At 33.6% G+C, this 24,093-nt stretch overlaps 1 pseudogene; it reads left to right on the forward strand.

Annotated features, from left to right (window-relative positions):
• The first annotated feature begins 2,876 nt into the window (after positions 1 to 2,876).
• On the forward strand, positions 2,877 to 4,659 carry LOC100688655 (annotated as a pseudogene).
• The last annotated feature ends 19,434 nt before the right edge of the window (positions 4,660 to 24,093 follow it).

The following is a 24,093-nucleotide window of genomic DNA, read 5'->3' on the forward strand; positions in this document are numbered from 1 at the left end:
AGGTAAACTTATTTTCAATAAAGTGTTATCAGGAATAATAGCCAGAATTCCATGATTCATTCTTTAGTTCCTAAGCAATTAACAATAAAAAGAAACTAAGATTCAAAGACATAATTCAATTTCATTAAAATGCTGAATATATGAAAGTAAACTTGGTAATTTACCAAACAAAAATATAGTGTCCAAGGCTCATACTCTAACTGTTTTAAGTTTTAGAAGCACATGAAATCTCCATTAGTCTTATAGAATGACAGAAATGAAGTAACTCAAGGTCAGGGGTTTTGTTTGTTTGTTTGTTTGTTTTTTACAATCTTTGCCAACTTTGAATCTACTGTTTAAAGGCTGGAATGAGGAGTACCAAAGAGGTTTGAGACAAGATGAGCTCCAGATATTCCCAACCATTATGAATTTACCTTAAAAAGAAACATGAATAGATGAGTCACTGTGTGTCAGGAGGCCAGCTGCATAACTGGGAGATCCCTAGATTAGTTCATTTTAGACTACAATGTACAGTGTCAGTGTTTATTAAATAATATGTAAAGAATTGTGTCAAATGAATTGTGTTAATCTGCAGCAATATATATATCATATATAATAGTATATACAAGCATATATATATCAATACAATTTATGTATGTATATACACACATACATAAGTAGTGTGATATCTAAAATTATGTATTATATGTTTATTTACACTTAGAAATACAAAATATTCAGTTGTTTAAAGGCTAGTACTAAGTCTGGTAACAATATAACAATATCTAAAGAAGTGAAAAACAAGCCTGTATCGTTTTACCTCTGCTTCCTAATAACATCCTATATTGAATCTGTTTATCAAATCACTGAGTCACTAATTTTTAAGCCTGCTCAGGGATGGGAGAAAACTTCACAAGAAACAACAAAGGGATTTAGAAGATATTTAACTGCTCAGAATGAGGAAAAAAAAAAAAAGCTTTTTTTTTTTTTTTTTTTCAATGATTGCTTTATAGTGAGAAGCTCTAAACTGTCTTTATAAAACTAGGGTGTTTATAATTAAACAACAGTGAGTTAATTGACTATCGTGTTCATTTCTATAATCAAGCAAAAGTGATTTTATATCATGTTTTATTTAGGACAGAAAAAGGTCAATTATCTTTCTCTTTTTTTTATAACATTTGAAGATGATTTTCATTAAAGAATTTGTTAATAATTGTCATTTAACATAACATGGTACTTAACTGAAATCTCCACTTATGGAATTGAGTATAACATTTATATAGTTCAGGAGAGCCTGGGTGGTTCAATTGGTTAAGCATCTGATTCTTTTTTTTTTTTTTAATTTTTTTTAAGATTTTAGTTATTTATTTGAGAGAGAGAAAGAGCAAGGGAAGGGGCAGAAGAAGAGGGAGAGAATCTCAAGCCAACTCCCCACTGAGCAGGGAGCCTAACATGGGGCTCAGTCTCATGACCCTGAGATAAACCTGAGCCAAAATCAAGAGTTGAAGGCTTAACCAAATTAGCCACCCAGGCATCCCAAGCATCTGACTCTTGACCTCAGCTCAGGTCTCAATCTTAGGATAGTGAGTTCAAGCCCTCCATTGAGCTCTAGGATGGACATGAAGTCTACTTTATATATATATATATATATATATATATATATATATATATATATAAAGCTCAAGTATATACCATTTTGAAATTTTCAGGCAATTGAAAGAGTACCCAAAGAGAAAATTAAGGACATATGTGATAGAATAATGACAAAAATAAAATTACTTTTCAAATTGTCCTTTTAATAAAAAACTTTATAACAAATATTGTGGCTTCCATCTCCTCCCATCAGATATAGCTGTATAGGTAGGTTTTACTGTCAATAAAGCAAGTTTCTACAAGTCAGATAATCTAGGTTCAAATTTTTCTTCTATAAAATTCTGAGTAGGGATCCCTGGGTGGCGCAGCGGTTTGGTGCCTGCCTTTGGCCCAGGGCGCGATCCTGGAGACACGAGATCGAATCCCACATGGGCTCCCGGTGCATGGAGCCTGCTTCTCCCTTTGCCTATGTCTCTGCCTCTCTCTCTCTCTCTCTCTCTCTCTCTCTCTCTGTGTGACTATCATAAATAAATAAAAATTAAAAAAAAATTCTGAGTAGTGTAACCAGAGCAAATCATTAAACTTCTGTATGTCTTAGTCTGAAATAATATATTTCCACTTTATAGGATTATTTGGATTATAAAATCCACTTCAAATCCACTAGTCTAGCTAGTCCAGCTTCAGCTTTCCAAAGTTTTAATTCTGTTTCTCCCTCCACCTTTGAAGAACATAACAGTTCCCCACAGTTGCTTTGTGACTAATATTTAACCCTCAAGTTTCTTTTATCATGCTAATACTTTTGGGAATATTTTCTTCATTACTGTTTCTCAAGCTAAATCATTTTAATTATATTGTCATTATCCTCCCAGATATTTAACAAATAATGCTTTAGTTTTTAAATGCACCACTTAAGACAAATGTATGCCTTAGAAAACATAAACTAACAAATCAAATTTTGATTGATTTTATTAAAACTCAACAATTTATTCCCTAAATGCACTTAGAATATATTCATTATAATTCTACTGAATACTACCTGATTTATCTACCTATTTTTCTCTCTTTTATTAATAATGTATTTTCCCTTAAGATATTTGACTTTTTATATGTAACCGCCAAAAAATGAAAATGAGCACATCATGTGTTTATGATTAGAAATTCAATATTTTTATCATAAAATATGTATGGAAAATTCAAACAAAAATGCATCTTATGAATTTGAGTCTACAACAAATAATATCAGCATGCATTTTGTAAAAAAAATCGATGCTTTAAGCAGTTATTCAAATAAAATATAGTGATACATGGCTGGCGAGAGAGACCCGCAGGACGCTGTCCACAATATGGGCAACCACCTGCTGCTCCTACCTGCAGAGAGTGAGGAAGAAGATGAAATTGAAATGGAAGTCGAAGACCAGGATAGCTAAGAAGCCAAAAAACCAAATGTCATGAATTTTGACATCAGTCTGCCAACATCACATACATATCTGGGCGCTGATACGGAAGAATTTCATGGCAGGACTTTGCATGGCAACAACAGCCGTCAGGTTATTCCAGTCCTGCCACAGGTGATGATCCTGATTTTTGGGCAGACCTTACCTATTCAGCTCTTTCGTCCTCAGGAAGTCAGTATGGTGTGGAATTTAATTCAGAAAGACAGAACCTTTGCAGTTCTTGCATACAGTAATATACAGGAGAGGGAAGCACAGTTTGGAACAACTGCAAAGATATATGCCTATCGAGAAGAACAAGATTTCGGAATTGAGATAGTGAGAGTGAAAGCAGTTGGAAGACAAAGGTTCAAAGTCCTTGAACTAAGAACACAGGCAGATGGAATCCAGCAAGCTAAAGTGCAAATTCTTCCTGAATGTGTGTTGCCTTAACCATGTCTGCAGTTCAGTTAGAATCCCTCAATAAATGCCAGATATTTCCTTCAAAGCCTATCTCATGGGAAGACAAGTATTCATATAAATGGTGGCAGAAACACCAGAAGAGAAAGTTTCATTGTGCAAATTTGACTTCATGGCCTCGCTGGCTGTATTCCTTATATGAGGATGAAACTTTAATGGATAGAATCAAGAAACAGCTACGTGAATGGGACGAAAATCTAAAAGATGAGTCTCTTCCTTCAAATCCAATAGATTTTTCTTACAGAGTAGCTGCTTGTCTTCCTATTGATGATTTATTAAGGATTCAGCTCCTTAAAATTGGTAGTGCCATCCAACGACTTCGCTGTGAACTAGACATTATGATTAAATGTACGTCTCTTTGCTGTAAACAATGTCAAGAAATAGAAATAACAACCAAAAATGAAATATTCAGTTTATCCTTATATGGCCCGATAGCAGCTTATGTGAATCCTCATGGATACGTGCATGAGACACTTACTGTGTATAAAGCCTGCAACTTGAATCTGATAGGCCAGCCTTCTACAGAGCACAGCTGGTTTCCTGGGTATGCTTGGACTATCGCCCAGTGTAAGATCTGTGCAAGCCATATTGGATAGAAATTTACAGCCACCAAAAAAGACACGTCACCTCAAAAATTTTGGGGTTTGACTCGATCTGCTTTGTTGCCCACAATCCCAGACACTGAAGATGAGATAAGCCCTGACAAAGTAATACTTTGCTTATGAACAAATATGATAGAGATAAAGTTATTTATCAAGTTGGTCTTGTAAAATCAGATCTGCTTCGGAAATTATTGCTTTTGATGCATACCTAAGTAAAAAGCAACATTACATGGCAGGTTACAGTTTCTTAGTCAAATGGAATTTGAAGATTTAAACTAAAATATAGTATTGAAAAGGATGAAAAGCAGTCTAGAAAATTGGGTTTTCAGGAATATCTACCCTTAACATCTTGGTACCATTATACTCTGGCTTGCTAGAATGACACTGGTAGGGCAGGGAGACCTCTCTGAGATGGAGGAGATAGTTTCCTGCACAAAACATATTTGTAATTCCTCTAATGCAAGATTAATCATTTGCTCCTGATACATGGAACCAACCTCTAAAGGGCACAAGTTCCCAAAGCTAGGGTGCCAAGTACATGTTCCTCTTGAAAGAGGCAAAGAAAGGGTTTAATTTTCTTGAGTTTCTCTCATACTGATTTGTAAATTTTCAAAATATCAAAGAGTTAAAATATGCAAAAAAAAAACAAATAAAATACAGTGTCAAGGAGCTTTAACATATATTTACAAAGATAATGAGAGATGTAAAAGATTGTCATCCTTCATATAAAAGTAGGAAGTACCAATCTTCCTACTGATACTAGTTTTAAAGATCTTTACATATATTTGAGAGTTTTTTGAAAGCTGAAGCATTTTACATCATATATTGTATAATGAAGTGATAATAATATAAGATTTGCTTTCCCAATGTGATGTCAAAAGAGCTGTAATTATTGCCAATTCAATTTATAAATGTCTAATTGCAGGAATAAATAATTAACAACAAACCAGAACTAACAAGTTGTGATTATAACATAAATGATCATCTTCCAGTTTGTCAAATAAATGAATGTGTTTTGGAGATAGAGACAACTATAATAAATAAGTCAATCTGTAGTGTCATTTAACTGTGAGTAAATATATTCATCTTTTGACATTTTAAATACATAATGATTTTTGCATATAACTGCAAGTGACTGTAATTCATTCCCAGTTTGTCCTCTTATAGTGTCGCATTTGTAACACTGCAGTTAAGACTATGTCAGCACTTTCATTATAAAATCCATATTTTAAGCCATTATATGTGATAACAATTATTTTCATAATGAATTTTGGATGGATTGTAAAAGCTCTTCCTAGGAGATATTTTAAATAAATTTTAAAGGCTGATTTTTTTTTTATAAGAAGAGTATATCTGACTTTAAGTAGGGTGTGTACTAATAATTATAGGCTATTGATGGTTCTGATTTAACTTCATTTCTGTCTTTTAATTAGTATTTCTGGTAAATGAAAAAAAAGTAGATGTTATTAAAATAACTTCACCTTGGGGCACCTGGGTACCTCAGTTGTTTGAGTGTCTACCTTCAGCTCAGGTCATGATACCAGAGTCCCAGAATTGAGCCCCATACTGGGCTCCCTGTTCACAGGGATCCTGGTTCTCCCTCTCCTCCCTGCTTGTGCTCCCTCTTGCTATTTCTTGTCTCTCTCTCTCTCAAATAAATAAACAAAATCTTAAAAGTAGAATAACTTCACTTTTCATTAAAAACAAATAAGTAGTACATTAGTTCTATAGATATATATATTTAGACTTAGGCAACAATCTTTGATACACTACTATGCCTTTTGAAAGTTGTTTCCAAGTTTTACAAAAAGAGACAGATAGGCAGAAAAATATGTATGAAATTGTTTGATAACTTTGAATTTGCAAAATCAACTTTAACCAACATTATTAGTTGATAATTAGCTATGTAGATAAACAAAGCTAACTAAACTGCTTCCTACCACACTTTTGTATTTCAACAGCTTACATTTTAAACAAGCCAAAAAATGTGATAGTAATAAATTAATAAATTTCAATACTAATATTGAAAAATATCTTCTTCATGGTCAAGTTCAATGTAAGACTACTAGCAGAATAGAAGTAAAAGTAAAACTATTAAAATATTATTTCAACATAATGTTTTGTAGGTAATAAAAATTTCATATTTGTTTTAGGTAAAAGTCTATAGTAAAGTCCACAATTACAAATCTGTAAGAATTATATTAAAATTCAAAGTTACATTAATTTGCTAATTCAAACATCAATATTTTTTACTAGTCATAGAGCTTCTGAAATTTTTTTATGAAGAAGATAAAGTTTTGTAATAGCAGTTATAAAATCTGGAAATTTTATGATGCAAATTATCCCTCAAAAATAATTTTTAAAATAAATTCAGCAAGTATATAATCTTTGGAATTACCCGATATACGTCTGTTAGCATTTGTGTTCATAGTAAAATTTCTAAATTGAGTAACTTTTTTTTTTAATAATTTATTTATTTATTTTTTAAATTTATTTATGATAGTCACACAGAGAGAGAGAGAGAGGCAGAGACACAGGCAGAGGGAGAAGCAGGATCCATGCACCGGGAGCCTGATGTGGGACTCGATCCCGGGTCTCCAGGATCGCGCCCTGGGCCAAAGGCAGGCACCAAACCGCTGCGCCACCCAGGGATCCCTAAATTGAGTAACTTTTTTAAGTAAAAAAGTGTGTAAGTCATATCCTGTTATAAAATATATAAAAATAATTACAACTATATTTTTGATACCTAAGTAAATCTTTAAAGTAGTAAAAAATATTAAATTACTCATATTCCCATAAAATTTTGTATACGCTTTTCTGAAAATGTGTAAATGTGTGCTAGATATTTAAATATCTTGCTCTTTCCTTGATCACTTTTGAAAAACTAAAATAATATAAAAGATAAAAGTTGTATCAAACCTTCAAGGTTTAGAGCAACATGATCATTAGATCAGATACATAAAGGACTGCTACTGTAATGAAAATATTTGTGTTGGGTTTGAAAAAGTTCTGAGAATTTGGTGATTACTTTTGTGATGAAATGCAAAAGAAGTGGAAATAAAATAGGTTAAAGAGTCTGCCCAATCAAGCTAAGTACCTAACTGGGATAGATATTGTTGAGTGTGAGAGGCCTTTGGGACAAGTAGGAGCCTATGCTAGATTCCTCCTTTCACTCCAGCTACACTACTGGAGACATTAAAGAGCACTGGGAAGAGGCTAACACTTCCAATCCAGATTAAGTAAAAGGGACCAGATTATCGTTCCGAGATGAAACAGTTAAAAGTAAGGAAATCTATGTAGGAAAGTAATGGCACTTAAGACCTTAGACATCAGGCAATAAAAGAGATTGTGAAATACGAGGAACAAACAAGGAGTGTACTATAATTGGCTTAGCATAAGAAGCTTATGCCAAGTTTCTTAGCCTGTATAGAAACTTTACAGGCTATGGTCCAGGGAGGTAAACACAGCATGAGCCCAGCTATCACCCTGAGCCGAGATTCCAGGGAAGTAAAGGTTAATGGCATTTGTAGGGCAGATTAAAAGAAAAGAAGAATGATGTGGATAAAGAGGGTTCCAGAGATCTCTACAGGGTCATGTTTGAGTATTTAGGTGAGTCTTGGCCATAGCATGCAGGGGAAGAAAATACCTGAGTCTAAGGAAAGAGTCAAAGTAGGAATAGAGGTACAGTGTTTGCCAGGAGCTCATATCTGGCCTGCAAAATGCCTGTTCCCAAAAGCCAGATAGGAAACCCTCAGAATTCAGGAAATGCCAGTTAAAATGGTAAAATTCTTGCCTTAATTGTGGGGAAAAAAATTAACATTAATATGAACGCAATTCTTCCCCTCCTCCAAACAAAGCAAAACAGAACAAAACACCAGAAGCAGCAGCAGTTTAAAGAAAAACCTAATAGATTACATTGTTTCTAGATACCCTATGTCCTAGAACAGATTTTTGTTCTTTTTTTTTTTTTTTTTGTTCTTTTTAAAAAGATTCTATTTATTTATTCACGAGAGAGACCAGTAGAGAGGCAGAGACATAGGCAGAGGGAGGAGAAGCAGGCTCCATGCAGGGAGCCCGATGCAGAACTTGATCCTGGATTCTGGGATCACGCCCTGAGCCAAAGGCAGACGCTCAAACACTGAGCCACCCAGGAGTCCCTAGAATAGAGTTTTAAAGGATGTTTAAAGGAAGACAATGCAGTACTCCACAAGATAAAAATCACAGTCTGATATCTAATCCGATATTACCAGTCATGCAAAGAAGGAAGGGAAATACAATTCATAATGAGAAAAATCAAATAAAACTGACCCCCAACTGACAGATTTTATAACTAGTAGAAAAGACATCAAAGTAGTCAGTATGATTATATGTTCAATTAGCTAAAGCAAGTGTTAGCAAACTTTAGTTATTTATTTGTAAAAAGCCAGACAGTAAATAATAATAAAAAAATAGGTTTTGTGAACCATGTAGTTTCTGGTATAGCAGCAGTGTAAAAACAGCCATTAATAATATGTAAATAAACGAATGTGGCTATGTTTTAGCATAAGATTATTTACAAAACTGTCCGAATTTAGCCCATGGACTGCAATTTACTGACTCCTGAGGCAGAAGAAATAATTAATATTGAAGAAGATATTAGAGAAGAAAATATCACTGAACAAATCAGTAGAAACTATGCAAACACAGAGACTATAGACACAACAGAAGTTATCCAAAATGAAACATAGAAACTTTTTTGAAAATCATTAGTGAACTGGGGCAAAGTTTCAAATAACCAAATAACTGTAATTGGAGTCCTCCAAGGAGGTGGAAGCAATAGACTAACAAAAATAGTTTTCCTTCAACACTTTAAATCTTTCATTCTATCCTCCTCTCTTCCCATGGTTTCTTAAGAGATTCCCAATGTAATTCTGATTTCTGCTCCTCTGTAAAGGAAGTATTCCCCCCAAGCCTGGCATCTTTAAAGATTTTCTACATGTCTTTAATTTTCTGTAGTTTGAATGTGTTATGCCTAGTGTGGATATATTCATGTTTACCGGTTGAGTGTTCTCAGAATTTCCTATATCAGTGGTTTGGTATCATTAATTTTAAAAAAGTTCTGTCATTATCTCTTCCTTTTTTCTTCTTCTGGTATTCCAAATATGTGGATATCTTTAATAATTGTCTCATAGTTCTTGGTTATTTTCTTCCACCTTTTCATTCTTTTTTCCCCTTGCATTCCAATTATGTTTCTTTTTTTTTTTTTTAAGATGTCATTTATTTATACATGAGAGAAAAAGAGAGACAGAAACACAGGCAGAAGGAGAAGCAGGCTCCATGCAGGGAACCCGATGTGGGACTCGATCCTGGGACTCCAGGATCATGCCCTGGGCCAAAGGGAGGCACCAAACTGCTGAACCACCCAGGCAACCCTGTAAGTTTCTGTTGACATGTCTTTAAATTCCTTGATTTTTTTTTTCCTTTGTATTCTCTGTTATATTGATGATCCCATTTAAAGGCATCATTTCTTTTCTGATGTGTTTGATTGCTTGCACTTCCTTTTGATTCTATCTTAGAGTTTAATCTCTCTGCTTACATTATCCATATGTTCTTGCATGCTGTCCAGTCTAATAATTCCAACACCTTTGCCATATCTGAGTCTGTTTCTCATGTTTTCTCTATCTCTTTAAGCTGTGTTTCTTGTCTTTTAGTATGTTTTTGGTAATGGCTTCATAGTTTGTTATTGTTGAAAGCCTGCTATGGACTAAATTGTGTCAACTCAAAAACCATATTTTGAAGCCCTAATCCTCAATACAATTGTATTTGGAGATAGGACCTCAATGAGGTGATAAGGTTTAGATGATGTCCTAAAGGTGTGGCCCTAATCCAGCAGCACTGGTGTCCTTATAGAAAGAGGAAGACACCAGAATTTTCTCTTTTCACCATGTGAAGAAAAGCTCAAAGACATCTGCCTGCAAACAAGAAAGATCTCACCTGAAACCAAATTAGCTTGATTCTTCATCATGGACCTTCTGGCCTCCAGAATTATGAGAAAATACATTTCTGTTGTTAAAGTTTCCCACTCTGTGCTATCTTCTTAGGACAGCATGAGCTGACGGACGAAACTGCACATTATATACTGGGTAAAAGCAATCAAGTTAAATAGGCCTTCATTGTGAGTTTTTGTGTGTGTGTGTGTTTCTAACCAGGAGTTAGGCTCTTTTTACTGTTTGTTGTAGCTGCGAGTGCCAGAGGCTAAAATGTCCTTTAGTGTCATTTGTTTGTCTCCTGTGTTGTCTCCTGTTTGTCTCTGCAGAGAGTTCTGTTTAAGTGAGGTCTGAGATGCGCAGTACTTGTGGTTGTACTCCCTGTATAAGAAGGTAAGGTTTGGGGAAAGCAGAAGGATCTTATAATCCTAGCAGGAGTCCTCAATTTTTTAGAGCCTCTGTACTACCGGAGTGTGACTTTCACAAGTGTTTCTCACATTTGTTCCCCCACCTTAGGTGAGACAGGAAGGCTAGACGGGACTGCAGTGAGAGGTTTCTGTTTCCCAAAGTCCATTATACTTGCAAATCCCCATTCAGTTAGACACTGGGAAAATAAGTTCCTTTGAGGGAAAGCCATGTTAAGATGTATAGAATGTTCCAGACATATTTAAAGATAGGTCCTTTTCTTCCTCCATGGGAAGCACAAGGAGATTTTATTTTCTTTTTCATTTCTGATCTTTGCTGTAAAACCTTATAGGGTTTCTGGAGGTAAAATTCACAAATTCATGGATGCCCCTCTCCTAATTTTAAGAACTACTGGAATTTTTAAACTCTCAATCTTATCCACATTGAACTGCCAGCAATTCTTCAGTTGTCTAAGTTTTGTGAGCCATATAGTTACATACAACATAGCCATTGTAACTGTGGTGTGAAACAACCATTGAATAGTTTGTAAATAGGTGGATGTAGCTGTGTTTCCATATACTAGTTCCAGTGAAAGTTTCTATCCCTGGGCTTGTTTTCCAGCAAGCTATGATTCTGTCTCTGCCTCTCTCTCTGATTTTCAGCACAACAGGTTGTCCTGTGACCTCAATACTTGTGGATCTAAGAAGAGTTGCTGCTTTTCAGTTTGTTTAGCTTTTGTTTTTGTGTGAAGACTGGAGTGATAACTTCCAAGCCTCTTTCATGTTGGACTGAAAAGTGGAAGTCTCAAAATATGGCCAGTGTTTACAAGGAAGTGACAAATGTTTACAAAACTGATGAAAACTATAAATTCACAGATCCAGGAAACAAACCTCAAGGAAAAGACACATGAAGAAAACTGGCCAAAGCAAATTGTATTAGTTTCTAAGGACTGCTGTAACAAATTACTACAGATTTAGTGGCTTCAACAAGACATTTATTTTCTCACAGTTTGAAAGGCTAGAAATCTGAGATTGAGGTGTTAGTAAGGTTTGTTCTTTCCAAGGGCTGTAAGGGAAGAATCTGCTTCAGGCTTGAGAAGGATCATCTTTTCCCTGTGTTTTCACCTTGTCTTCCTTCTGTACGTGTCTGGTTCCCACTTTTGTCTTCTTATAAGGACACCAGTAATACTGGATTAGGGTCTACATAGATGACCTTGTTTATTTTAATTACCCCTTTAAAGACCCCATCTCTAAATAAGCTCATATTCTGAACCACCAGGAACTAGGACTTCAGCATATGAACTTCTGGAGAGAGGGGACACAATTCAGCCCCTAATACACAACATAATCTTTTTTTTTTTTTTTTTTAGAAACCAGCAATAAGAAGAAAGTCTTAAGATCAGCCAGATTTCAAAAGAACACATTGTATACAAAGGAACAAAGGTAAAAAATAATAGTAGACTTCTTATCCAGTTTGATGCAAGAGGAATATGAAGATGCCCAAACACCAGGTCAGTTTTGTCTACAGGACATTTACTGAATTCTAGGAACTACACTTGATACAGGAGAGCTATGCTATGTGTTTTAAAGAACCAAAGGGAGAAAAAAAGGAAAAAAAAAAACTCTCATAATTTCTCAATATTTAGAAGTCAAATAAATTGTATATTGAAGGTGACCTGCTTCAATCTTTCAGCTGGTCTTTCTAACAAAGAGATTTGCCAGATTTTAAAGCTGTGAGGTGGAAAGGGCAGGAGGGGGAGTATAAAATGAAGATGAAGGGATTTACTCAAAACTCACACAGGACAAAACTGAATCTCCCACAGTATTCAGTTTCTCAATTTAAAGTCCATATCTTTTTTTTTTTACTCCTAAGTTTTGCAAACTCCCAAGGATAGAGATAGAAGATATACTTCTCCTTAAAGCCACAGAAGGGAGGAGAACTTTAGAGCAAGAAAGGAAAAAAAAAAAAAAAATGTGGTGGGAGGAGGTATCTTACCTCTAAGCCTTTGATAAGAAAAGGTTTTATGCCTCCCTAAAAGAGCCTGACACACAGAAATCTTCCAAAGCCCAATAAAATGTTTAATTTGCATTCAGTGTACCTGGAAATGTCTTCTAGATCCTCTTGACCCCAACTTATTTGTGTAAGAGTTCCCTGTCAGAATTAGCTCCCAAATTTGTTGGTTAGGAAAATAATGCAATTAACACTCCGGGGGACCTACACAGAGAACAGCTTTATCTCTCAAAACAAGGATAAACATTTTATGTTTTGATAAACATAGATAATTAGAAAGTGTTCGTGTTTTCTAGCACTTATAATTTTGCTCTGGTTAGATACTAATAGCTTGATTTTTGTAGGTATTAAGATACCATAAAATAAAAGCTCATTTATACTCAGTCACAGATTTAATGTAAAGAAAGTCAAGCTGAATATTTATTAATGGAATTAACAGATACTGAAACATACTAAAGGAATATAAGATGCAAAATGTAGTAAAATTTAAACAGGTTAGGAAATTCTGACTAAATCATAAAATAACTTTTTGAAGCTTACCAGATAAGCAATCAGTATTTTTTTTCACCTTGATTAAACATTTAGTTAATGAACTAAAATAGAGTAATAGAACTGCTGGGGACTAAATTAAAATAAAAGTGAAAGAATTATTAGGCAACTTTGAGAGAAATTATAAAACAAAGAGGACAAGGAGAAGAGACTTGGAAGATGGATCAGATCTATAATGCAAATAATAGGAATCCTAGAAATAAAAAAAATAAATGATGAAAAATAATTGAGATCAATAGGATATTTATTGGAGCCAAAAAGGGACCTAGGTTGCATACTTTATAGGTCCATTAATTCCTAAGGAAAATTATTAAAATTATACACACCCTATATGTAGATAAATATCTTAATGATAGTCCTCATTTCACAATTAAAAAAAAAAACTTAAATTTTCCAGAGGAAACAAAAGATATTTTTATAATAAAATCATATTGAATTTGACTTTTCATTTTCAATAATGTGAATAAATTCTCATATGATATAAAACACAGTGAAATAAAGGGATTGGGCCCTGAAATCTATACCCAACCAGGATAGAATTTTTCTGTCATGGCAAGAAGACAAAAAGAAAAGCAAAACAACAACAACAACAAAATGGAGGTATATATGAATACTCAGAGTATTTCTCTCATAGAGTATAATGTATTTGAGAAAAATATGTGTTCTAAGCATAATTACCTTTAAAAGAGGCATCTTATTAGGGATTAAGGTTTATTTTTGAAATGTTTCTGACAGTTAAAACACATATGTTCTATTATGTCTATTATCAGAAATATTAATCAGGGCAGCCTCAGGTGGCTCAGCGGTTTAGCGCCTGCCTTCAGCCCAGGGCCTGATGCTAGAGACCCAGGATTGAGTCCCACTCTGGGCTCCCTGCATGGAGCCTGCTTCTCCCTCTGCCTGTGTCCCTGCCTCTCTCTCTCTCCCTCTCTCTCTCTCTGTGTCTCTCATGAATAAATAAAAATCTTTAAAAAAAATATTAATCAGAGTAAGTGGTAACACAAAGAGTCAAATTGCCAATTGCCAAGGACCATATACATAATACTGAAATGATTTGAAGGATACTGATGATTTAAAGAAAACGGGGAATTACAAGACACAGAGTAACCATTCTTTCCAGGAGGAATCCAAGACATCGCACAAAGCTTTCCATTAATCCTTTCTCTCCATAAATAGAATACCTTCTACTTTGGATTTAGTATATAAAATCCATTCAAACCAATTCACATGGAGACCTTACTTATAAAGACTGTGCCATTTCACTAATGGAATGTTTTCATTTTATCTTCCACTATCAATTCACCTTATATGATTATCCTTTATTATTCATCCAGACATCATAAATTCCATAAAAATTAAAGTAGTTAAAGTAGTCGTGTTGTATTTTTTTTTTACAATAAATGGCCCAGGTTTAAAAAAATTCATAGGTAATGAAAATTCATTAGCTGTCTTTTAGTATGTATCAAAAGTATTTTCAAGAGTTTTGTATACTAGTGTTACTCTCCAGCCACTCCTGATCAAGAAAAAGACCTTCTCCTTTTCCTTGCTATGGCAGAATATTAAACAAAAAGTAGGAACAAAAAGGAATACACCAAAACTCAAAAATGCCAGTAAAAGAAGGAAAATGACAAAAAGAAAGAAAAATATAAATGCATAATAGTAAACTGTAAAATATGATTAACCATTTCTTTAGTGTAATAAATAAAAATGTGATGAATTCCCCACCGAAATAGTAAAAAAAAAAGTCTGTATATAGTACAAGTAGAAAACATTAAGAATCAAGATTATGCAAACAAAACTTAACTGTATGAATACATAAATATGCATATGAACTGATAAAGTTTATTTTATATAAATTTAAGTTGATATTTTAGTTTCATTCTTACAAACAGTATAAGACAAAACAGGTCTCAAAAATTTCAAGGAATTAGGAATATCAACAAAAACATGCTATTTTAAAAATATATAGTGTAGCTAAATTAGAAATACATATGTAAATATACACATTAAATGTGTTTGAATTATTTTTTATTCCTTTTTTTGTAGTTTCAAGTTTTTATTTAAATGCCTGTTAGTTAAGGACACGTGGTGGCTCAGTGGGTTGAGCATCTAACTCTTAGATCTATCTCTGAGTTTCAGCTCAGGTCATGATCTCATAGCCATGACATTCAGCCCCCTATTGGGGTCCATGCTCAGTGAGGAGTCAGCTTGAAGATTCTCTCCCTCTGCCCCTTCCTGAATTCACTCTTTCTCTCAATTAAATAAAATAAATATTTTTAAAAATAAATATAAACTCCAGTCAGTTAACATCCAGTGTAATTTTGGTTTCAGGCACAGAATTTAGTGATCCATCACTTACATATAGTACCCAGTGCTCAACACGAGTGCCTTCCTTAATATCCTATCAACTATTTATCACATCCCACTCTCATCTCTCCTCCAGTAACTCTCAGCTTGTTCTCTATGGTTAAGAGTCTGTTTTATGGTTTGCCTTTCTCTTTTTATAACCTCCCTATGTTCACCTGTTTTGTTTCTTAAATTCCACATGCGACTGAAATCATATGGTATTTGTCTTTCTCTGACAGACTTACTTCACTTAGCATACATAATACTCTTTAGCTCCATCCACATTGTTGTAAATGGAAAGATTTCATTCATTTTAATGGCTGAGTAATATTCCATTAATATTCCATTATGTATATACACTTCTTCTTTATTCATTCATCAGTTGATGGGCATTTAGACTCTTTCCATAATTTGGCTATTGTTGATAATGCTGCTGTAAACATCAGAAGGCATGCACCCCTTTGAATCAGTATTTGGGTATCCTTTGGATAGACACATAGTAGTGTAATTGTTGGATCATATGGTAGTTCTATTTTTAACTTTCTGAGGAACCTCCTTACTGTTTTCCAGAGTGGCTGCATCAGTTTGCATTCCCACAAACAGGGTAACAGGTTTCCCCTTTCTCCACATCTGGGCCAACATCTGTTGTTTCCTGTGTTGTTAATTTTAGCCATTCTGACAGGTGTGAGGTGATATCTCATTGCAGTTTTGATTTGTATTACCCTGATGATGAGTGATTGTTGAGCATCTTTTCATGTGCCTATTAGCCATCTGGATGTCTTCTTTGGAAACATGTCTATTCTTTTATCCATTTCTTAACTGGAGTATTTGTTTTTTGAGTGATGAGTTTTATAAATTTTTGGTTCTAACCCTTTATTAGTCATGTCATTTGCAAATATCATCTCCCATTCTAAAGGCTGCCTTTTCATTTTGTTAGTTGCTTCTTTTACTGTGCAGAAGCTTTTTATCTTAATGAAGTCCTAACAGTTCATTTTTTCCTTTTGTTTCCCTTGCCTCATCTCTAGTAAGAAGTTGCTATGGCTGAAATCAAAGAGATTACGACATGTGTTCTCCTCTTGGATTTGTATGGCTCTAAGCCTCATATTTAGGTCTTTCACCATTTTAAATTTATTTTTGTGTATGCGAAAGAAAGTGGTCCAGTTTCATTGTTCTGCATGTAACTCTCCAGTTTTCCCAACACCATTTGTTAAAGAGAGTATTCCACCTCCCCCAATGGATATTCTTTCCTGCTTTCTCAAAGATTAGTTGACCATACGGTAGTGGATACATTTCTGTTTTTTTTTTTTTTTTTATTCTGTTACATTGATCTCTGTGTCTGTTTTTGTGCCAGTACCATACTGTCTTGACCACAGCCCTGTAATGTAACTTGAAATCCAGAAATGTGATGCCTACAGCTTTGCTTTTCTTTTTCAAGATTGCTTTGGCTATTCAGAGTCTTTTGTGGTTCCATATAAATTTTAGGATTGTTTGTTCTAGTTCTGTGAAAAGTGCTGTTGGTATTTTGATAAGGATTGCTTTGGGTGGTATAGAAATTTTAACAATATTCTTGATTTTTTTTATGAATCCCAATATAACTCTGGTATTAGAAAGGAAACAACACTGGAAATTACAAAATATTTAGAATTGAATGTTAGTAACATTACATATCAAAGCAGAAAGGATAAAACTAGAGTAGTAATTAGAGATATTGAAGCTTTAAAATATTTTTTATAAATATTTTGTTGAAAACAAATGCACAGCATTGTCTTAGTACAGGCTACTACAAAAAAATGCCAGAGAAGGGGTGGCTAATAAATGACAAGAGTTTATTCTTCATAGTTCTAAAGGCTGAAAGTCTGTGATCAGGTTTATCTGCATGGTTTAATTCTGATAACTTTTTTCTAAAAATTCTGATAAGAACTTTCTTTCTGGTTGCAAACTACAAATTTCACATGTCATTATATGGCAGAGAACAGAGTAGAAATGAGCTTTCTTGTGACTCTTATAAGAGCATTATTTCAAAAAAAAAAAAAAAAAAGAGCATTATTTCATTAATAAGAGCTCCACCTTCATGAATTTATCTCATCCAGGTTACCTCCCAAAGCCCTGCCTCCTAATATCAACACATTACAGAATAGGATTCCAACACATGAATTTTGTGGGGCACATTCAGTTAATAACATACATGTTCTATTGAACAATAAGATTATTAAAAATTAATCAAAAGTTACTCTAAAGGAATAATAATAAGAGTAGAAATCATGAAATAGAAAACTGAAAAATAGGAGATTTTAAGAGGTTAAAAATAAAACCCTTAAAAAAAGTCTATGCAATAGCTTGATCTCCAGTAATATATTTAAAGAGAAAAATGAATAAAAATAGTATTAGGAAGAAAAAGTGGACATACTGTTATCACTTAACAAATAATAATATTTACTCCTTTGCTAATGGAAAACTTGAGGACATATTTTTTCTTAGAATATTTATTTTTAAATAGTCACAGATGTTAGATACAATAATTTATGTATACTTAAATATAGTTACTATCCTAAATGTAACTGTAGTTATATAATAATGTATTTTTTCTAGAATGTTTCTTCTTCTGATCAATAACACAAAATAAATAATGAAAGGATAAAAATTATTATTTTAAATTGAAGTTCTTAGTTATGGGTAAAATATGGGTTCTGGGGATCACTTATAATATTTCCTTTGTTCTTTGTTCATTTTAATGAAAATTAAATTGACAGAATTTTTCTGATATTGTAAAGGTCTGAGAAGAAGAGAAAAAGTAGGCTAATCATAAATTATGTACAATGAACTATATTCACGTTTTATGAATTTTTATTTTTATGATGTGGTATACTAAATGATACGGTGTAATATACTAGAAAGTTGAAAGTTTGGCATTCATTTGTAGTTATTATTTTGTTAATTGTCTTCTGGATCATATTATAACTTTCAGCATATCTGAAACATTAAAGATTCTGCGGCACTCAGTCGGAGATCTTCTCACAAAGTTGACACATTGCCATTTATCATTAAACATTATGCCATTTTCCAGTCAGTCTTCATGACAGTGCTCATATCCCAACCAACTTCGATAAATTTTGCATAATATTACATCTAACATCATATTCAGCATGTGAACAGCTTCAATATATGTCAGTATATATATAGCAATTCTGTCAAAAATCATTCTGTGTTGCTTAATATTATACATCTTTTAAAATTCAATCTACTTATTGTCTGGGATAACATTATAATGCATTTAAACTTCTTCCTTCAGTTTTATTTTAAAAATTATTTCCTGAATAGAATGGTTAGTAATGGTTAGTAATGGTTGAGGAATATTAGAGGATTTACATCTCCATATATTGTTTAGGATAACCAGATATCATTGTAAATAGTTTGTGAATGTGTTAGTTTCTTTGATGCCAAGACAAATTATACATGCTATTTAATACTTACTGAGTATACTTTCTTTTCTTGTTAGCAAAAGTTAAAAGCAATATTTTAATTATTTTATTTTAATGAAAATACCTTTGTTCTTCACCAAAGTATTTATGAGTTTAGTTTGTTAATAAGTACTAATAAATCTTTCCTTTCTCCTTTACCACATTTGCATGTTATTTATTTTTAAATTATTATTATTTTGAGTATAGATGGCATGCAGTTCTATTCTTTTCAGGTATACAAGATAAAGATTCAAACCTACATGTTAAGCCATTCTCACCACAAGTGTAGCTACCATATGTCACCCTACAATGCTATTATATTATCATGTAATGTATTCTTTATACTGTGCCTTTTATTCCCATGATTTATTCATTCCCTAATTGAAAGCCTATATCTTCCTCTCCCTTTCACCCATTTTGCTCTTCCTCTGACCTTCTCTCTGGTGACCAGTTTGATCTCTGTATTTATGAGTATGATTCTACTTTCTGTTTATTTATTCATTTGTTTTTCAGATTCAACAGATGACCGAAATCATATGGTTTTTGTTTTTGTCAGTCTGACTTATTTCACTTAGTATAATACCCTCGAGGTCCACTGAATTTTTTACAAATGGCAAAATACCATCTGTTTTTATAGCTGCATAATATTTCATTGTGTTTGTATGTGTGTATTTATACCACATACCACATCATCTTTATCCATTCATATATCAGGGGACTTCCATATGTTGGCTATTGTAAATAATGCTGTGATAAACATTGAGGTACACATATCCTTTCAAATTACTGCTTTTGTTTTCTTTGGGTAATACTGAAATTATTGGATGATATGGTATTTCTACTCTAATTTTTTGAGAAGCCTCCATACTCTTTTCCATAGTTGCTGTACCAAATATTCCCATCAGGAGTATACAAGCATTCCTTTTTCTCCACAAACTTGCCAAAACCTGGTATTTCTTGTCTTTTTGATTTTTAGCCTTTTTGACAGGAGTGAGTTGGTAGCTCATTATGAGTTTTTTTCTTTTGTGTGTGTGTGTGTTTAAGTTTTTATTTAAATTCAAGTTAAATAACATACAGCGTAATATTAGTTTTGGGTGTATTATATAGTGATTCAACACTTTCACATAATAACCAGTGCTCATTACAGCAAATGCACTCTTTAATCCTCATTACCTATTTTACCTATCCCCTCCACCTACCTCCCCTCTGGTAACCATCAGTTTGTTCTCTATAGTTGAGTCTTTTTTGGTTTGCGTCTCTCTCTCTTTCTCTCTCTCTTTTACCCTTTGCTCATTTGTTTTATTTCTTAAATTTGATTTTCATTTCCCTGCTATTATTGATGTTGAGCATCTTTTTATGTGTCTGTTGGTCATCTGTATGTCTTCTCTGGATCAATGTCTATTCAGATCCTCTGCCCATGTTTTAATTGGATATACCCAGTAAGGGGTCAGTATCAAAATATATAAAGAACTTATAAGAATCAACACCAAAAAAAGAAAAAGAAAAAAGTGTGATATTAATGTGTGGAAGAATAAACCTCCACTTATCTGACTACTGGATTAAAGCACTCTTGCCCCTTGTTTACATACAGAGTGACATACAGCGTGACATTTATGAACTGCAAAGACTCACTCACATATGGTGGGCTACTTCATGCTGTCTTCTAAAACCATTAGCTTAGGTGTGAATTTGCTAAATGTCTGCTCTCAAATGTTTGTTAGTTTTACCTGTGGTAGTAGATTAATTAAATATTTTAAAGCTATTTTATTAAATATTATCTTAACTATATTTGGAAAAGAGTGTGTTTATATAAAATCATTGTTGAAGTATTTTGAAAAACTTTAAAAAGACTTTCAAATTAGCAATAAATGCCAGGTATTTAGTAGATAATTAAACTATAATAATTCTATGCACATATTATTTCACAAGGGTTTTTAAGTTCTTGATTATGTCTGAAGAATTTTTTTAAGTTGAAAATAGGAGAAGATGCAATTTTGATTTTTTTTTCAAGAACTTTGCCAGAGAACTACTATAATGTAACATATATTTAGTGGAATTGTTTGCTTATAAAAAATTGGTGAAAATGTGCAATTATATATTTTTAAAAATATATTTAAAGCTAAATATCACCTTTAAAACAGTTTATTAACTTATCCATTGCAATGTCATCAGATTCCAATAGTTTTGTTGATTGCAAAGAAATCTAGTTTGGTAGGGTTTTATCTAGTATTAATTGTGTTCATCATATAAGAACATCTTGTGCTTCTGCTTTATTAATGTTATCATAAACCTGTTTTATTTTAAGTATATATGTAATACTTAGAAACTCCTACCCTCTTTGCATTTGCCTTTATCCTGTAAAAATATGTGTCTTCTAATTTTAGTGTACTAAATAGTGTTTGAACAGGTTTTAGCACCACTCTTACTACACTACATTTTTCCCAAATGGATTTTATTTTTTATTTTTAATTTTTTTTAATTTTTTTTTTAACTTTTTTTTATGATAGTCACAGAGAGAGAGAGAGAGAGAGAGGCAGAGACACAGGCAGAGGGAGAAGCAGGCTCCATGCACTGGGAGCCTGATGTGGGATTCGATCCCGGGTCTCCAGGATCACGCCCTGGGCCAAAGGCAGGCGCCAAACCGCTGCGCCACCCAGGGATCCCCCAAATGGATTTTAAAACAACACAAGTCAAAGGACTCATGTGCAAATTCTTCATAGCCTATCTTCATAGATCAACCAAGTAGAGTACTCAATACAAGGCTTTCAATTAGAAATGAGTCTAGTACATAGGAGTGTTATAGGCCAATAGCTAAATAAATACTCAAAAAGCACATAAACAAACCAAGCATAGGAAAATATATGATATTAATAGCACACTCCCCATTCTCCTATACAAGGCCCAAAAAAGAAATTTTTGAAGTCTGTATATCATATAGGTCTGGATGGAAGTTATTGCTAATTTCTTTGGGTCAAGTATCGGGACTGCTGGGCAGCCCAGGTGTCTCAGCGGTTTAGCACCACCTTCAGCCCAGGGCCTGATCCTGGAGACCTGGGATAGAGTCCCATGTCGGGCTCCCTGCATAGGGCCTGCTTCTCCCTCTGCCTGTGTCTCTGCCTCTCTCTTTCTCCTCTCTGTGTATTCTCATGAATAAATAAATAAAATCTTTAAAAAAAAAAAAAAAGAATCATGACTGCTTAAATACATTGATTTCCAGGTAGTTTGTTTGCCTTCCTTGCTAGAAATTAATGAAGTTTGAATTTGGTCTTAAAATATGAATTAGAAAAAATAGATATATTCAACAAAATTTTTGCTATCTGAACTCACACTACAAAGTCTCATTTTTTTTCTCCATTAAACAATGGGTTCTTCACCCTTCCTTCTAGGCTAGTCTTCTGTACCTTTCCAAGGGTAATTCTACAAGTGTACTCCAGTACTCCTTAGTATGTGTTCAAATATGTTATCTTGGTTATGCTATAGAGTTGGCTTATATTTAGAAAACAAAGCACCCTTCTAATGTAATTACACTGAATGCTATAATTTCTCTTTAATTAATTTTATATTCTCTTTTAGTAATTCTATTTAAATATAAGCATGATTGTTATTTAGTGTCATTCGAGGAAGCATCTCTCTTCTTAGGCACAATCATGTTTTCTGTGGCTCTCTAATGACTTGCATATTATTGACTCTCCCACCTCTTTCCTCTGTCTTTAATTTTACCTTTGCTTCTTCATCTTTCTTTTATAGAATTTAAACGCAAGTCTTTATTTGTTTTGGCTTTGGTTTTTTTAAAATCTTTCGAACCCATTTTCTGTCTTATTACTATTGTGGCTATTCTCTGAACAGCCTAAATGATCCCCATTTTCTGATTCAGTTTCCTCATCTAACCCTCCTCAATTTTCTTCGCCTCTATTTCTATCAGTACATTGAATAAGCCCTCATTAAGATCAGCAATTACCTCTATTAATTAAAATTTAAAGATTGATTTATTGCATAACTTTATGTCATCATTCTACACATTTGATAATTTCTTCAAATTGAAACACTCCCCTCCATAATTCCCTGAGCTTTCTTTATAGCCATGGCCACTTCCCCTCAGGCTTCTTCTAGAACATATAACTCTCCCGTTAAATCTTGGAACTTCTAAAAATGTAGGTCCAGTTTCACTTTTGTGGATATTCTTGTCTTCAGGGGAGTAATGCTTCTGCCATTAGTTACCCTTTTCAACATCTGCTCTCAGTACTTAGAGCCCCCAAATACTTGCTACCTCCTTCGTCACAGATCTGATATCCGATTCATTGGGACATCATCTTGAACATCCCAGAGTCATCTAAAACACCATGTCAAAAGCTGAAACTTTGATCTCCTCTGTAAGATTATTTTCTCTTTCTTATCCCAGTGAACAGGACCATCCACATCTAGTTCACAAGTAAGAAACCTCGGTGTCATCTCTACACTTCTTCCTACTCTTACCACTCTGACCTTCCCAAAATCAGTCCACCACTAAGAACAACACGTCTTGTCTCCTAGATAGCCGTTAAGTAATTCCTTCTTTCTATTTTAACTGACAGAACACTTCCCTAAGGTGCTTTAAGAGAGAAAACTGCATGCTATCTAAATTGACCTTTGTCAAGCTATATAACCTCTTAGCTTTAGTTTCCTTGTCTATAAAAATAAAATTAATAAGAGAGTGAATGGAGGACTAAGTAGACTTATATGTTTTATATGTGCCTAATAGTAAAATTTCAGTAAACTTAGCTTTCATATAATCTCTCACTCCAGAATGTCAATAAGTGGATGCTGAATCTTAGTTCAATCTTAGTTCTCCACAATGGATCAAGAATAGACCTTTCAAAATATCAGTTTCACTATGCCATCCCCTGATTAAAAATTCATTATTTCTCTTCTGTATTTTCTTAGAAGAAAGAACAAAACAGCACTGCCTGTGAGGCCCTAAGTGATATGATTTCAATCTTTTCTCCAAGTTCATTGCCAGGCTCTGGTCAGTTACTCTTGCTTCTTCCAGACTTAGGAGCTTCCCTGGTCTCACAAACTAGAGTGGGATCTCTGGATATACAATGTGTTAGTACTGTGTATTTCCCCTTCAGAACATTGTCAGGGTTTGGAATTACATCTTCTTATTTTGTAAATGCTTATTTGTATCCCTAGTCTACTTGCTTTATTACTCACCTTTATACCACAAAAGTCTAAAACAGTTTCTGGCTTATAATAAGAATTCAGCTAATATTGATAATAGATTTATGCATTTGTAGAT

This window comes from Canis lupus, chromosome 8, assembly GCF_011100685.1.
Source record: "Canis lupus familiaris isolate Mischka breed German Shepherd chromosome 8, alternate assembly UU_Cfam_GSD_1.0, whole genome shotgun sequence".
NCBI classification, from domain to species: domain Eukaryota; kingdom Metazoa; phylum Chordata; class Mammalia; order Carnivora; family Canidae; genus Canis; species Canis lupus.